The sequence below is a fragment of the Heterodontus francisci genome, chromosome 3 (genome assembly GCF_036365525.1).
Source record: "Heterodontus francisci isolate sHetFra1 chromosome 3, sHetFra1.hap1, whole genome shotgun sequence".
Taxonomy (NCBI): domain Eukaryota; kingdom Metazoa; phylum Chordata; class Chondrichthyes; order Heterodontiformes; family Heterodontidae; genus Heterodontus; species Heterodontus francisci.
The window spans coordinates 173266414-173286543 of NC_090373.1; positions in this window are offsets into that span (position 1 = coordinate 173266414).

Here is a 20130-nt window from a genome sequence, read left to right on the forward strand (position 1 = left end):
AACCGAATACTTTCTGCACCGACTACATTCTAAGCAAATACTTTCTGCCTCAACTACATTCGAACCGAATACTTTCTGCATCGACTACATTTTAACCGAATACTTTATACATCGACTACATTTTAACCGAATACTTTATACATCGACTACATTCTAACCGAATACTTTCTGCATCGACAACATTCTAACCGAGTACTTTCTGCACCGACTACATTTTAACCGAATACTTTCTGCAACGACTACATTCTAACCGAGTACTTTCTGCATCGACAACATTCTAACCGAATACTTTCTGCACCGACTACATTCTAACCGAATACTTTCTGCACCGACTACTTTTGACATCGACGACATTCTAACTGAATACTTTCTGCATCGACTACATTTTAACCGAATACTTTATACATCGACTCCATTCTAACCGAATACTTTCATCATCGACTACATTTTAACCGAATACTTTCTGCATCGACTACATTTTAACTGAATACTTTCTGCACCGACTACTTTCTGCACCGACTACATTCTAACCGAATACTTTCTGCATCGACTACATTCTAACCGAATACTTTCTGCACCGACTACATTTTAACCGAGTACTTTCTGCATCGACTACATTCTAACTGAATACTTTCTGCATCGACTACATTTTAACTGAATACTTTATACATCGACTACATTCGAACCGAATACTTTCTGCACCGACTACTTTCTGCACCGACTACATTCTAACCGAATACTTTCTGCATCGACTACATTCTAACCGAATACTTTATGCACCGACTACATTCTAACCGAGTACTTTCTGCATCGACAACATTCTAACCAAATACTTTCTGCCTCGACTACATTCTAACCGAATAGTTTCTGCACCGACTACATTCTAACCGAATACTTTCTGCAACGACTACATTCTAAACGAATACTTTATACATCGACTACATTCTAACCGAATACTTTCTGCAACGACTACATTCTAACCGAATACTTTCTGCACCGACTACATTCTAACCGAGTACTTTCTGCATCGACAACATTCTAAACAAATACTTTCAGCACCGACTACTTTCTGCACCGACTACATTCTAACCGAATACTTTCTGCACCGACTACATTCTAACCGAATACTTTCTGCACCGACTAATTTCTGCACCGACTACATTCTAACCGAATACTTTCTGCACCGACGACATTCTAACCGAATACTTTCTGCACCGAGTACATTCCAACCGAGTACTTTCTGCATCGACAACATTCTAACCGAGTACTTTCTGCACCGACTACATTCTAACAGAATACTTTCTGCACCGACTACATTCTAAACAAATACTTTCTGCCTCAACTACATTCTAACCGAATAGTTTCTGCACCGACTACTGTCGACATCGATTACATTCTAACTGAATACTTTCTGCATCGACTACATTTTAACCGAATACTTTATACATCGACTACATTTTAACCGAATACTTTCTGCACCGACTACTTTCTGCAGCGACTCATTCTAACCGAATACTTTCTGCACCGACTACATTCTAACCGAGCACATTCTGCATCGACAACATTCTAACCGAATACTTTCTGCACCGACTGCATTCTAACCGAATACTTTCTGCACCGACTACATTCTAAACAAATACTTTCTGCACCGACTACTTTCTGCTCCGACTACATTCTAACCGAATACTTTCTGCACCGACTACATTCTAACCGAGCACATTCTGCATCGACAACATTCTAACCGAATACTTTCTGCACCGACTACATTCTAACCGAATACTTTCTGCACCGACTACTTTCTACATCGAGTACATTCTAACCGAAAACTTTATACATCGACTACATTCTAACCGAATACTTTCTGCACCGACTACTTTCTGCACCGACTACTTTCTGCACCGACTACATTCTAACCGAATACTTTCTGCACCGACTACATTCTAACCGAGCACATTCTGCATCGACAACATTCTAACCGAATACTTTCTGCAACGACTACATTCTAACCGAATACTTTCTGCACCGACTACATTCTAACCGAGTACTTTCTGCATCGACAACATTCTAAACAAATACTTTCAGCACCGACTACTTTCTGCACCGACTACATTCTAACCGAATACTTTCTGCACCGACTACATTCTAACCGAATACTTTCTGCACCAACTAATTTCTGCACCGACTACATTCTAACCGAATACTTTTTGCACCGATTACATTCTAACCGAATACTTTCTGCACCGAGTACATTCCAACCGAGTACTTTCTGCATCGACAACATTCTAACCGAGTACTTTCTGTACCGACTACATTCTAACCGAATACTTTCTGCACCGACTACATTCTAAACAAATACTTTCTGCCTCAACTACATTCTAACCGAATAGTTTCTGCACCGACTACTGTCGACATCGATTACATTCTAACTGAATACTTTCTGCATCGACTACATTTTAACCGAATACTTTATACATCGACTACATTTTAACCGAATACTTTATACATCGACTCGATTCTAACCGAATACTTTCATCATCGACTACATTTTAACCGAATACTTTATACATCGACTACATTCTAACTGAATACTTTCTGCACCGACTACTTTCTGCACTGACTACATTCTAACCGAGTACTTTATACATCGACTACATTCTAACCGAATACTTTCTGCACCGACTAATTTCTGCACCGACTACATTCTAAGCGAATACTTTCTGCACCGACTACATTCGAACCGAATACTTTCTGCACCAAATACATTCTAACCGAGTACTTCCTGCATCGACTACATTCCAACCGAATACTTTCTGCACCGACTACATTCTAACCGAATACATTCTGCACCGACTACATTCTAACCGAGTACTTTCTGCATCGACAACATTCTAACCAAATACTTTCTGCCTCGACTACATTCTAACCGAATAGTTTCTGCACCGACTACATTCTAACCGAATACTTTCTGCAACGACTACATTCTAACCGAATACTTTATACATCGACTACATTCTAACCGAATACTTTCTGCAACGACTACATTCTAAACAAATACTTTCTGCAACGACTACATTCTAACCGAATAGTTTCTGCATCGACTACATTCTTACCGAATAGTTTCTGCACCGACTACATTCTAACCGATTACTTTCTACATCGACTACATTCTAACCGAATGGTTTCTGCACCGACTACATTCTAACGGAATACTTTCTGCATCGACTACATTTTAACCGAATAGTTGCTGCACCGACTACATTCTAACCGATTACTTTCTACATCGACTACATTCTAAGCGAATAGTTTCTGCACCGACTACATTCTAACCGATTACTTTCTACATCGACTACATTCTAAGCGAATAGTTTCTGCACCGACTACATTCTAACCGATTACTTTCTACATCGACTACATTCTAAGCGAATAGTTTCTGCACCGACTACATTCTAACCGATTACTTTCTACATCGACTACATTCTAAGCGAATAGTTTCTGCACCAACGACATTCTAACCGATTACTTTCTGCATCGACTACATTCTCACCGAATAGTTTCTGCACCGACTACATTCTAACCGATTACTTTCTACATCGACTCCATTCTATCCGAATACTTTCTGCATCGACTACATTTTAACCGAATACTTTCTGCATCGACTACATTCTAACCGAATACTTTCTGCACCGACTACATTCTAACCGAATACTTTCTGCATCGAATACATTCTAACCGATTACTTTCTGCATCGACTACATTCTAACCGATTACTTTCTACATCGACTACATTCTAACCGAATACTTTCTGCATCGACTACATTTTAACCGAATACTTTATACATCGACAACATTCTAACCGAATACTTTCTACATCGACTACATTCTAACCGAATACTTTATACATCGACTACATTCTAACCGATTACTTTCTACATCGACTACATTCCAACCGAATACTTTCTGCATCGACTACATTTTAACCGAATACTTTATACATCGACTACATTCTAACCGAATACTTTCTGCATCGACTACATTTTAACCGAATACTTTATACATCGACTACTTTCTAACCGAATACTTTCTACATCGACTACATTCTAACCGAATACTTTCTACATCGACTACATTCTAACCGATTACTTTCTACATCGACTACATTTTAACCGAATACTTTCTGCATCGACTACATTCTAACCGAATACTTTCTGCAACGACTACATTCTAACCGAATTCTTTCTGCATCGAAAACATTCTAACCGAATACTTTCTGCAGCGACTACATTCTAACCGAATACTTTCTGCAACGACTACATTCTAACCGAATACTTTCTGCATCGACTACATTCTAACCGAATACTTTCTGCAACGACTACATTCTCACCGAATACTTTCTGCACCGACTACTTTCTACATCGACTACATTCTAACCGAATACTTTATACATCGACTACATTCTAACCGAATACTTTCTGCACCGACTACATTCTAACCGAGCACATTCTGCATCGACAACATTCTAACCGAATACTTTCTGCACCGACTACATTCTAACCGAATACTTTCTGCACCGACTACATTCTAAACAAATACTTTCTGCACCGACTACTTTCTGCTCCGACTACATTCTAACCGAATACTTTCTGCACCGACTACATTCTAACCGAATACTTTCTGCACCGACTACATTCTAACCGAGCACATTCTGCATCGACAACATTCTAACCGAATACTTTCTGCACCGACTACATTCTAACCGAATACTTTCTGCACCGACTACATTCTAAACAAATACTTTCTGCACCGACTACTTTCTGCTCCGACTACATTCTAACCGAATACTTTCTGCACCGACTACATTCTAACCGAATACTTTCTGCACCGACTACATTCTAACCGAGCACATTCTGCATCGACAACATTCTAACCGAATACTTTCTGCACCGACTACATCCTAACCGAATACTTTCTGTACCGACTACATTCTAAACAAATACTTTCAGCACCGACTACTTTCTGCACCGACTACATTCTAACCGAATACTTTCTGCACCGACTACATTCTAACCGAATACTTTCTGCACCGACTACATTCTAACCGAGCACATTCTGCACCGACTACATTCTAACCGAATACTTTCTGCACCGACTACATTCTAACCGAGCACATTCTGCATCGACAACATTCTAACCGAATACTTTCTGCACCGACTACATTCTAACCGAGTACTTTCTGCACCGACTACATTCTAACCGAATACTTTCTGCACCGACTACTTTCTGCACCGACAACATTCTAACCGAATACTTTCTGCACCGACTACATTCTAACCGAATACTTTCTGCACCGACTACTTTCTGCATCGACAACATTCTAACCAAATACTTTCTGCCTCGACTACATTCTAACCGAATAGTTTCTGCACCGACTACATTCTAACCGAATACTTTCTGCAACGACTACATTCTAACCGAATACTTTATACATCGACTACATTCTAACCGAATACTTTCTGCAACGACTACATTCTAAACAAATACTTTATACATCGACTACATTCTAACCGAATACTTTCTACATCGACTACATTCTAACCGAATACTTTCTACATCGACTACATTCTAACCGATTACTTTCTACATCGACTACATTCTAACCGAATACTTTCTGCATCGACTACATTTTAACCGAATACTTTCTGCATCGACTACATTCTAACCGAATACTTTCTGCAACGACTACATTCTAACCGAATTCTTTCTGCATCGAAAACATTCTAACCGAATACTTTCTGCAGCGACTACATTCTAACCGAATACTTTCTGCAACGACTACATTCTAACCGAATACTTTCTGCATCGACTACATTCTAACCGAATACTTTCTGCAACGACTACATTCTCACCGAATACTTTCTGCACCGACTACTTTCTACATCGACTACATTCTAACCGAATACTTTATACATCGACTACATTCTAACCGAATACTTTCTGCACCGACTACATTCTAACCGAGCACATTCTGCATCGACAACATTCTAACCGAATACTTTCTGCACCGACTACATTCTAACCGAATACTTTCTGCACCGACTACATTCTAAACAAATACTTTCTGCACCGACTACTTTCTGCTCCGACTACATTCTAACCGAATACTTTCTGCACCGACTACATTCTAACCGAATACTTTCTGCACCGACTACATTCTAACCGAGCACATTCTGCATCGACAACATTCTAACCGAATACTTTCTGCACCGACTACATCCTAACCGAATACTTTCTGTACCGACTACATTCTAAACAAATACTTTCAGCACCGACTACTTTCTGCACCGACTACATTCTAACCGAATACTTTCTGCACCGACTACATTCTAACCGAATACTTTCTGCACCGACTACATTCTAACCGAGCACATTCTGCACCGACTACATTCTAACCGAATACTTTCTGCACCGACTACATTCTAACCGAGCACATTCTGCATCGACAACATTCTAACCGAATACTTTCTGCACCGACTACATTCTAACCGAGTACTTTCTGCACCGACTACATTCTAACCGAATACTTTCTGCACCGACTACTTTCTGCACCGACAACATTCTAACCGAATACTTTCTGCACCGACTACATTCTAACCGAATACTTTCTGCACCGACTACTTTCTGCATCGACAACATTCTAACCAAATACTTTCTGCCTCGACTACATTCTAACCGAATAGTTTCTGCACCGACTACATTCTAACCGAATACTTTCTGCAACGACTACATTCTAACCGAATACTTTATACATCGACTACATTCTAACCGAATACTTTCTGCAACGACTACATTCTAAACAAATACTTTCTGCAACGACGACATTCTAACCGAATAGTTTCTGCACCGACTACATTCTAACCGAATAGTTTCTGCATCGACTACATTCTTACCGAATAGTTTCTGCACCGACTACATTCTAACCGATTAGTTTCTACATCGACTACATTCTAACCGAATGGTTTCTGCATCGACTACATTCTAACGGAATACTTTCTGCATCGACTACATTTTAACCGAATAGTTGCTGCACCGACTACATTCTAACCGATTACTTTCTACATCGACTACATTCTAAGCGAATAGTTTCTGCACCGACTACATTCTAACCGATTACTTTCTACATCGACTACATTCTAACCGAATAGTTTCTACATCGACTACATTCTAAGCGAATAGTTTCTGCACCGACTACATTCTAACCGATTACTTTCTACATCGACTACATTCTAAGCGAATAGTTTCTGCACCGACTACATTCTAACCGATTACTTTCTACATCGACTACATTCTAAGCGAATAGTTTCTGCACCGACTACATTCTAACCGATTACTTTCTACATCGACTACATTCTAAGCGAATAGTTTCTGCACCGACTACATTCTAACCGATTACTTTCTACATCGACTACATTCTAAGCGAATAGTTTCTGCACCGACGACATTCTAACCGATTACATTCTGCATCGACTACATTCTCACCGAATAGTTTCTGCACCGACTACATTCTAACCGATTAGTTTCTACATCGACTCCATTCTAACCGAATACTTTCTGCATCGACTACATTTTAACCGAATACTTTCTGCATCGACTACATTCTAACCGAATACTTTCTGCACCGACTACATTCTAACCGAATACTTTCTGCATCGAATACATTCTAACCGATTACTTTCTGCATCGACTACATTCTAACCGATTACTTTCTACATCGACTACATTCTAACCGAATACTTTCTGCATCGACTACATTTTAACCGAATACTTTATACATCGACAACATTCTAACCGAATACTTTCTACATCGACTACATTCTAACCGAATACTTTATACATCGACTACATTCTAACCGATTACTTTCTACATCGACTACATTCCAACCGAATACTTTCTACATCGACTACATTTTAACCGAATACTTTATACATCGACTACATTCTAACCGAATACTTTCTACATCGACTACATTCTAACCGATTACTTTCTACATCGACTACATTCTAACCGAATACTTTCTGCATCGACTACATTTTAACCGAATACTTTCTGCATCGACTACATTCTAACCGAATACTTTCTGCAACGACTACATTCTAACCGAATTCTTTCTGCATCGAAAACATTCTAACCGAATACTTTCTGCAGCGACTACATTCTAACCGAGTACTTTCTGCACCGACTACATTCTAACCGAATACTTTCTGCACCGACTACTTTCTGCACCGACAACATTCTAACCGAATACTTTCTGCACCGACTACATTCTAACCGAATACTTTCTGCACCGACTACTTTCTGCATCGACAACATTCTAACCAAATACTTTCTGCCTCGAATACATTCTAACCGAATAGTTTCTGCACCGACTACATTCTAACCGAATACTTTCTGCAACGACTACATTCTAACCGAATACTTTATACATCGACTACATTCTAACCGAATACTTTCTGCAACGACTACATTCTAAACAAATACTTTCTGCAACGACTACATTCTAACCGAATAGTTTCTGCACCGACTACATTCTAACCGAATAGTTTCTGCATCGACTACATTCTTACCGAATAGTTTCTGCACCGACTACATTCTAACCGATTACTTTCTACATCGACTACATTCTAACCGAATGGTTTCTGCACCGACTACATTCTAACGGAATACTTTCTGCATCGACTACATTTTAACCGAATAGTTGCTGCACCGACTACATTCTAACCGATTACTTTCTACAACGACTACATTCTAAGCGAATAGTTTCTGCACCGACTACATTCTAACCGATTACTTTCTACATCGACTACATTCTAACCGAATAGTTTCTACATCGACTACATTCTAAGCGAATAGTTTCTGCACCGACTACATTCTAACCGATTACTTTCTACATCGACTACATTCTAAGCGAATAGTTTCTGCACCGACTACATTCTAACCGATTACTTTCTACATCGACTACATTCTAAGCGAATAGTTTCTGCACCGACTACATTCTAACCGATTACTTTCTACATCGACTACATTCTAAGCGAATAGTTTCTGCACCGACTACATTCTAACCGATTACTTTCTACATCGACTACATTCTAAGCGAATAGTTTCTGCACCGACGACATTCTAACCGATTACTTTCTGCATCGACTACATTCTCACCGAATAGTTTCTGCACCGACTACATTCTAACCGATTACTTTCTACATCGACTCCATTCTAACCGAATACTTTCTGCATCGACTACATTCTAACCGAATACTTTCTGCAACGACTACATTCTAAACGAATACTTTATACATCGACTACATTCTAACCGAATACTTTCTGCAACGACTACATTCTAACCGAATACTTTCTGCACCGACTACATTCTAACCGAGTACTTTCTGCATCGACAACATTCTAAACAAATACTTTCAGCACCGACTACTTTCTGCACCGACTACATTCTAACCGAATACTTTCTGCACCGACTACATTCTAACCGAATACTTTCTGCACCGACTAATTTCTGCACCGACTACATTCTAACCGAATACTTTCTGCACCGACGACATTCTAACCGAATACTTTCTGCACCGAGTACATTCCAACCGAGTACTTTCTGCATCGACAACATTCTAACCGAGTACTTTCTGCACCGACTACATTCTAACCGAATACTTTCTGCACCGACTACATTCTAAACAAATACTTTCTGCCTCAACTACATTCTAACCGAATAGTTTCTGCACCGACTACTGTCGACATCGATTACATTCTAACTGAATACTTTCTGCATCGACTACATTTTAACCGAATACTTTATACATCGACTACATTTTAACCGAATACTTTCTGCACCGACTACTTTCTGCAGCGACTCATTCTAACCGAATACTTTCTGCACCAACTACATTCTAACCGAGCACATTCTGCATCGACAACATTCTAACCGAATACTTTCTGCACCGACTGCATTCTAACCGAATACTTTCTGCACCGACTACATTCTAAACAAATACTTTCTGCACCGACTACTTTCTGCTCCGACTACATTCTAACCGAATACTTTCTGCACCGACTACATTCTAACCGAGCACATTCTGCATCGACAACATTCTAACCGAATACTTTCTGCACCGACTACATTCTAACCGAATACTTTCTGCACCGACTACTTTCTACATCGAGTACATTCTAACCGAAAACTTTATACATCGACTACATTCTAACCGAATACTTTCTGCACCGACTACTTTCTGCACCGACTACTTTCTGCACCGACTACATTCTAACCGAATACTTTCTGCACCGACTACATTCTAACCGAGCACGTTCTGCATCGACAACATTCTAACCGAATACTTTCTGCAACGACTACATTCTAACCGAATACTTTCTGCACCGACTACATTCTAACCGAGTACTTTCTGCATCGACAACATTCTAAACAAATACTTTCAGCACCGACTACTTTCTGCACCGACTACATTCTAACCGAATACTTTCTGCACCGACTACATTCTAACCGAATACTTTCTGCACCAATTACATTCTAACCGAATACTTTCTGCACCGAGTACATTCCAACCGAGTACTTTCTGCATCGACAACATTCTAACCGAGTACTTTCTGTACCGACTACATTCTAACCGAATACTTTCTGCACCGACTACATTCTAAACAAATACTTTCTGCCTCAACTACATTCTAACCGAATAGTTTCTGCACCGACTACTGTCGACATCGATTACATTCTAACTGAATACTTTCTGCATCGACTACATTTTAACCGAATACTTTATACATCGACTACATTTTAACCGAATACTTTATACATCGACTCGATTCTAACCGAATACTTTCATCATCGACTACATTTTAACCGAATACTTTATACATCGACTACATTCTAACTGAATACTTTCTGCACCGACTACTTTCTGCACTGACTACATTCTAACCGAATACTTTATACATCGACTACATTCTAACCGAATACTTTCTGCACCGACTAATTTCTGCACCGACTACATTCTAAGCGAATACTTTCTGCACCGACTACATTCGAACCGAATACTTTCTGCACCAAATACATTCTAACCGAGTACTTCCTGCATCGACTACATTCCAACCGAATACTTTCTGCACCGACTACATTCTAACCGAATACATTCTGCACCGACTACATTCGAACCGAATACTTTCTGCACCAAATACATTCTAACCGAGTACTTCCTGCATCGACTACATTCCAACCGAATACTTTCTGCACCGACTACATTCTAACCGAATACATTCTGCACCGACTACATTCTAACCGAGTACTTTCTGCATCGACAACATTCTAACCAAATACTTTCTGCCTCGACTACATTCTAACCGAATAGTTTCTGCACCGACTACATTCTAACCGAATACTTTCTGCAACGACTACATTCTAACCGAATACTTTATACATCGACTACATTCTAACCGAATACCTTCTGCAACGACTACATTCTAAACAAATACTTTCTGCAACGACTACATTCTAACCGAATAGTTTCTGCATCGACTACATTCTTACCAAATAGTTTCTGCACCGACTACATTCTAACCGATTACTTTCTACATCGACTACATTCTAACCGAATGGTTTCTGCACCGACTACATTCTAACGGAATACTTTCTGCATCGACTACATTTTAACCGAATAGTTGCTGCACCGACTACATTCTAACCGATTACTTTCTACATCGACTACATTCTAAGCGAATAGTTTCTGCACCGACTACATTCTAACCGATTACTTTCTACATCGACTACATTCTAAGCGAATAGTTTCTGCACCGACTACATTCTAACCGATTACTTTCTACATCGACTACATTCTAAGCGAATAGTTTCTGCACCGACTACATTCTAACCGATTACTTTCTACATTCTAAGCGAATAGTTTCTGCACCGACGACATTCTAACCGATTACTTTCTGCATCGACTACATTCTCACCGAATAGTTTCTGCACCGACTACATTCTAACCGATTACTTTCTACATCGACTCCATTCTATCCGAATACTTTCTGCATCGACTACATTTTAACCGAATACTTTCTGCATCGACTACATTCTAACCGAATACTTTCTGCACCGACTACATTCTAACCGAATACTTTCTGCATCGAATACATTCTAACCGATTACTTTCTGCATCGACTACATTCTAACCGATTACTTTCTACATCGACTACATTCTAACCGAATACTTTCTGCATCGACTACATTTTAACCGAATACTTTATACATCGACAACATTCTAACCGAATACTTTCTACATCGACTACATTCTAACCGAATACTTTATACATCGACTACATTCTAACCGATTACTTTCTACATCGACTACATTCCAACCGAATACTTTCTGCATCGACTACATTTTAACCGAATACTTTATACATCGACTACATTCTGACCGAATACTTTCTGCATCGACTACATTTTAACCGAATACTTTATACATCGACTACATTCTAACCGAATACTTTCTACATCGACTACATTCTAACCGAATACTTTCTACATCGACTACATTCTAACCGATTACTTTCTACATCGACTACATTCTAACCGAATACTTTCTGCATCGACTACATTTTAACCGAATACTTTCTGCATCGACTACATTCTAACCGAATACTTTCTGCATCGACTACATTCTAACCGAATTCTTTCTGCATCGAAAACATTCTAACCGAATACTTTCTGCAGCGACTACATTCTAACCGAATACTTTCTGCAACGACTACATTCTAACCGAATACTTTCTGCATCGACTACATTCTAACCGAATACTTTCTGCAACGACTACATTCTCACCGAATACTTTCTGCACCGACTACTTTCTACATCGACTACATTCTAACCGAATACTTTATACATCGACTACATTCTAACCGAATACTTTCTGCACCGACTACATTCTAACCGAGCACATTCTGCATCGACAACATTCTAACCGAATACTTTCTGCACCGACTACATTCTAACCGAATACTTTCTGCACCGACTACATTCTAAACAAATACTTTCTGCACCGACTACTTTCTGCTCCGACTACATTCTAACCGAATACTTTCTGCAACGACTACATTCTAACCGAATACTTTATACATCGACTACATTCTAACCGAATACTTTCTGCAACGACTACATTCTAAACAAATACTTTCTGCAACGACTACATTCTAACCGAATAGTTTCTGCATCGACTACATTCTTACCGAATAGTTTCTGCACCGACTACATTCTAACCGATTACTTTCTACATCGACTACATTCTAACCGAATGGTTTCTGCACCGACTACATTCTAACGGAATACTTTCTGCATCGACTACATTTTAACCGAATAGTTGCTGCACCGACTACATTCTAACCGATTACTTTCTACATCGACTACATTCTAAGCGAATAGTTTCTGCACCGACTACATTCTAACCGATTACTTTCTACATCGACTACATTCTAAGCGAATAGTTTCTGCACCGACTACATTCTAACCGATTACTTTCTACATCGACTACATTCTAAGCGAATAGTTTCTGCACCGACTACATTCTAACCGATTACTTTCTACATCGACTACATTCTAAGCGAATAGTTTCTGCACCGACGACATTCTAACCGATTACTTTCTGCATCGACTACATTCTCACCGAATAGTTTCTGCACCGACTACATTCTAACCGATTACTTTCTACATCGACTCCATTCTATCCGAATACTTTCTGCATCGACTACATTTTAACCGAATACTTTCTGCATCGACTACATTCTAACCGAATACTTTCTGCACCGACTACATTCTAACCGAATACTTTCTGCATCGAATACATTCTAACCGATTACTTTCTGCATCGACTACATTCTAACCGATTACTTTCTACATCGACTACATTCTAACCGAATACTTTCTGCATCGACTACATTTTAACCGAATACTTTATACATCGACAACATTCTAACCGAATACTTTCTACATCGACTACATTCTAACCGAATACTTTATACATCGACTACATTCTAACCGATTACTTTCTACATCGACTACATTCCAACCGAATACTTTCTGCATCGACTACATTTTAACCGAATACTTTCTACATCGACTACATTCTAACCGAATACTTTCTACATCGACTACATTCTAACCGATTACTTTCTACATCGACTACATTCTAACCGAATACTTTCTGCATCGACTACATTTTAACCGAATACTTTCTGCATCGACTACATTCTAACCGAATACTTTCTGCATCGACTACATTCTAACCGAATTCTTTCTGCATCGAAAACATTCTAACCGAATACTTTCTGCAGCGACTACATTCTAACCGAATACTTTCTGCAACGACTACATTCTAACCGAATACTTTCTGCATCGACTACATTCTAACCGAATACTTTCTGCAACGACTACATTCTCACCGAATACTTTCTGCACCGACTACTTTCTACATCGACTACATTCTAACCGAATACTTTATACATCGACTACATTCTAACCGAATACTTTCTGCACCGACTACATTCTAACCGAGCACATTCTGCATCGACAACATTCTAACCGAATACTTTCTGCACCGACTACATTCTAACCGAATACTTTCTGCACCGACTACATTCTAAACAAATACTTTCTGCACCGACTACTTTCTGCTCCGACTACATTCTAACCGAATACTTTCTGCAACGACTACATTCTAACCGAATACTTTATACATCGACTACATTCTAACCGAATACTTTCTGCAACGACTACATTCTAAACAAATACTTTCTGCAACGACTACATTCTAACCGAATAGTTTCTGCATCGACTACATTCTTACCGAATAGTTTCTGCACCGACTACATTCTAACCGATTACTTTCTACATCGACTACATTCTAACCGAATGGTTTCTGCACCGACTACATTCTAACGGAATACTTTCTGCATCGACTACATTTTAACCGAATAGTTGCTGCACCGACTACATTCTAACCGATTACTTTCTACATCGACTACATTCTAAGCGAATAGTTTCTGCACCGACTACATTCTAACCGATTACTTTCTACATCGACTACATTCTAAGCGAATAGTTTCTGCACCGACTACATTCTAACCGATTACTTTCTACATCGACTACATTCTAAGCGAATAGTTTCTGCACCGACTACATTCTAACCGATTACTTTCTACATCGACTACATTCTAAGCGAATAGTTTCTGCACCGACGACATTCTAACCGATTACTTTCTGCATCGACTACATTCTCACCGAATAGTTTCTGCACCGACTACATTCTAACCGATTACTTTCTACATCGACTCCATTCTATCCGAATACTTTCTGCATCGACTACATTTTAACCGAATACTTTCTGCATCGACTACATTCTAACCGAATACTTTCTGCACCGACTACATTCTAACCGAATACTTTCTGCATCGAATACATTCTAACCGATTACTTTCTGCATCGACTACATTCTAACCGATTACTTTCTACATCGACTACATTCTAACCGAATACTTTCTGCATCGACTACATTTTAACCGAATACTTTATACATCGACAACATTCTAACCGAATACTTTCTACATCGACTACATTCTAACCGAATACTTTATACATCGACTACATTCCAACCGATTACTTTCTACATCGACTACATTCCAACCGAATACTTTCTGCATCGACTACATTTTAACCGAATACTTTATACATCGACTACATTCTAACCGAATAATTTCTGCATCGACTACATTTTAACCGAATACTTTATACATCGACTACATTCTAACCGAATACTTTCTACATCGACTACATTCTAACCGAATACTTTCTACATCGACTACATTCTAACCGATTACTTTCTACATCGACTACATTCTAAACAAATACTTTCTGCACCGACTACTTTCTGCACCGACTACATTCTAACCGAATACTTTCTGCACCGACTACATTCTAACCGAATACTTTCTGCACCGACTACATTCTAACCGAGCACATTCTGCATCGACAACATTCTAACCGAATACTTTCTGCACCGACTACATCCTAACCGAATACTTTCTGTACCGACTACATTCTAAACAAATACTTTCAGCACCGACTACTTTCTGCACCGACTACATTCTAACCGAATACTTTCTGCACCGACTACATTCTAACCGAATACTTTCTGCACCGACTACATTCTAACCGAGCACATTCTGCACCGACTACATTCTAACCGAATACTTTCTGCACCGACTACATTCTAACCGAGCACATTCTGCATCGACAACATTCTAACCGAATACTTTCTGCACCGACTACATTCTAACCGAGTACTTTCTGCACCGACTACATTCTAACCGAATACTTTCTGCACCGACTACTTTCTGCACCGACAACATTCTAACCGAATACTTTCTGCACCGACTACATTCTAACCGAATACTTTCTGCACCGACTACTTTCTGCATCGACAACATTCTAACCAAATACTTTCTGTCTCGACTACATTCTAACCGAATAGTTTCTGCACCGACTACATTCTAACCGAATACTTTCTGCAACGACTACATTCTAACCGAATACTTTATACATCGACTACATTCTAACCGAATACTTTCTGCAACGACTACATTCTAAACAAATACTTTCTGCAACGACTACATTCTAACCGAATAGTTTCTGCACCGACTACATTCTAACCGAATAGTTTCTGCATCGACTACATTCTTACTGAATAGTTTCTGCACCGACTACATTCTAACCGATTACTTTCTACATCGACTACATTCTAACCGAATGGTTTCTGCACCGACTACATTCTAACGGAATACTTTCTGCATCGACTACATTTTAACCGAATAGTTGCTGCACCGACTACATTCTAACCGATTACTTTCTACATCGACTACATTCTAAGCGAATAGTTTCTGCACCGACTACATTCTAACCGATTACTTTCTACATCGACTACATTCTAACCGAATAGTTTCTACATCGACTACATTCTAAGCGAATAGTTTCTGCACCGACTACATTCTAACCGATTACTTTCTACATCGACTACATTCTAAGCGAATAGTTTCTGCACCGACTACATTCTAACCGATTACTTTCTACATCGACTACATTCTAAGCGAATAGTTTCTGCACCGACTACATTCTAACCGATTACTTTCTACATCGACTACATTCTAAGCGAATAGTTTCCTGCACCGACTACATTCTAACCGATTACTTTCTACATCGACTACATTCTAAGCGAATAGTTTCTGCACCGACGACATTCTAACCGATTACTTTCTGCATCGACTACATTCTCACCGAATAGTTTCTGCACCGACTACATTCTAACCGATTACTTTCTACATCGACTCCATTCTAACCGAATACTTTCTGCATCGACTACATTTTAACCGAATACTTTCTGCATCGACTACATTCTAACCGAATACTTTCTGCACCGACTACTTTCTACATCGACTACATTCTCACCGAATACTTTATACATCGACTACATTCTAACCGATTACTTTCTGCATCGACTACATTCTAACCGATTACTTTCTACATCGACTACATTCTAACCGAATACTTTCTGCATCGACTACATTTTAACCGAATACTTTATACATCGACAACATTCTAACCGAATACTTTCTACATCGACTACATTCTAACCGAATATTTTATACATCGACTACATTCTAACCGATTACTTTCTACATCGACTACATTCCAACCGAATACTTTCTGCATCGACTACATTTTAACCGAATACTTTATACATCGACTACATTCTAACCGAATACTTTCTGCATCGACTACATTTTAACCGAATACTTTATACATCGACTACATTCTAACCGAATACTTTCTACATCGACTACATTCTAACCGATTACTTTCTACATCGACTACATTCTAACCGAATACTTTCTGCATCGACTACATTTTAACCGAATACTTTCTGCATCGACTACATTCTAACCGAATACTTTCTGCAACGACTACATTCTAACCGAATTCTTTCTGCATCGAAAACATTCTAACCGAATACTTTCTGCAGCGACTACATTCTAACCGAATACTTTCTGCACCGACTACTTTCTGCACCGACAACATTCTAACCGAATACTTTCTGCACCGACTACATTCTAACCGAATACTTTCTGCACCGACTACTTTCTGCATCGACAACATTCTAACCAAATACTTTCTGCCTCGAATACATTCTAACCGAATAGTTTCTGCACCGACTACATTCTAACCGAATACTTTCTGCAACGACTACATTCTAACCGAATACTTTATACATCGACTACATTCTAACCGAATACTTTCTGCAACGACTACATTCTAAACAAATACTTTCTGCAACGACTACATTCTAACCGAATAGTTTCTGCACCGACTACATTCTAACCGAATAGTTTCTGCATCGACTACATTCTTACCGAATAGTTTCTGCACCGACTACATTCTAACCGATTACTTTCTACATCGACTACATTCTAACCGAATGGTTTCTGCACCGACTACATTCTAACGGAATACTTTCTGCATCGACTACATTTTAACCGAATAGTTGCTGCACCGACTACATTCTAACCGATTACTTTCTACATCGACTACATTCTAAGCGAATAGTTTCTGCACCGACTACATTCTAACCGATTACTTTCTACATCGACTACATTCTAAGCGAATAGTTTCTGCACCGACGACATTCTAACCGATTACTTTCTGCATCGACTACATTCTCACCGAATAGTTTCTGCACCGACTACATTCTAACCGATTACTTTCTACATCGACTCCATTCTATCCGAATACTTTCTGCATCGACTACATTTTAACCGAATACTTTCTGCATCGACTACATTCTAACCGAATACTTTCTGCACCGACTACATTCTAACCGAATACTTTCTGCATCGAATACATTCTAACCGATTACTTTCTGCATCGACTACATTCTAACCGATTACTTTCTACATCGACTACATTCTAACCGAATACTTTCTGCATCGACTACATTTTAACCGAATACTTTATACATCGACAACATTCTAACCGAATACTTTCTACATCGACTACATTCTAACCGAATACTTTATACATCGACTACATTCTAACCGATTACTTTCTACATCGACTACATTCCAACCGAATACTTTCTGCATCGACTACATTTTAACCGAATACTTTATACATCGACTACATTCTAACCGAATACTTTCTGCATCGACTACATTTTAACCGAATACTTTCTACATCGACTGCATTCTAACCGAATACTTTCTACATCGACTACATTCTAACCGATTACTTTCTACATCGACTACATTCTAACCGAATACTTTCTGCATCGACTACATTTTAACCGAATACTTTCTGCATCGACTACATTCTAACCGAATACTTTCTGCAACGACTACATTCTAACCGAATTCTTTCTGCATCGAAAACATTCTAACCGAATACTTTCTGCAACGACTACATTCTAACCGAATACTTTCTGCATCGACTACATTCTAACCGAATACTTTCTGCAACGACTACATTCTCACCGAATACTTTCTGCACCGACTACTTTCTACATCGACTACATTCTAACCGAATACTTTATACATCGACTACATTCTAACCGATTACTTTCTGCATCGACTACATTCTAACCGAATACTTTCTGCATCGACTACATTCTAACCGAATACATTATACATCGACAACATTCTAACCGAATACTTTCTACATCGACTACATTCTAACCGAATACTTTATACATCGACTACATTCTAACCGATTACTTTCTACATCGACTACATTCCAACCGAATACTTTCTGCATCGACTACATTTTAACCGAATACTTTATACATCGACTACATTCTAACCGAATACTTTCTGCATCGACTACATTTTAACCGAATACTTTATACATCGACTACATTCTAACCGAATACTTTCTACATCGACTACATTCTAACCGATTACTTTCTACATCGACTACATTCTAACCGAATACTTTCTGCATCGACTACATTTTAACCGAATAC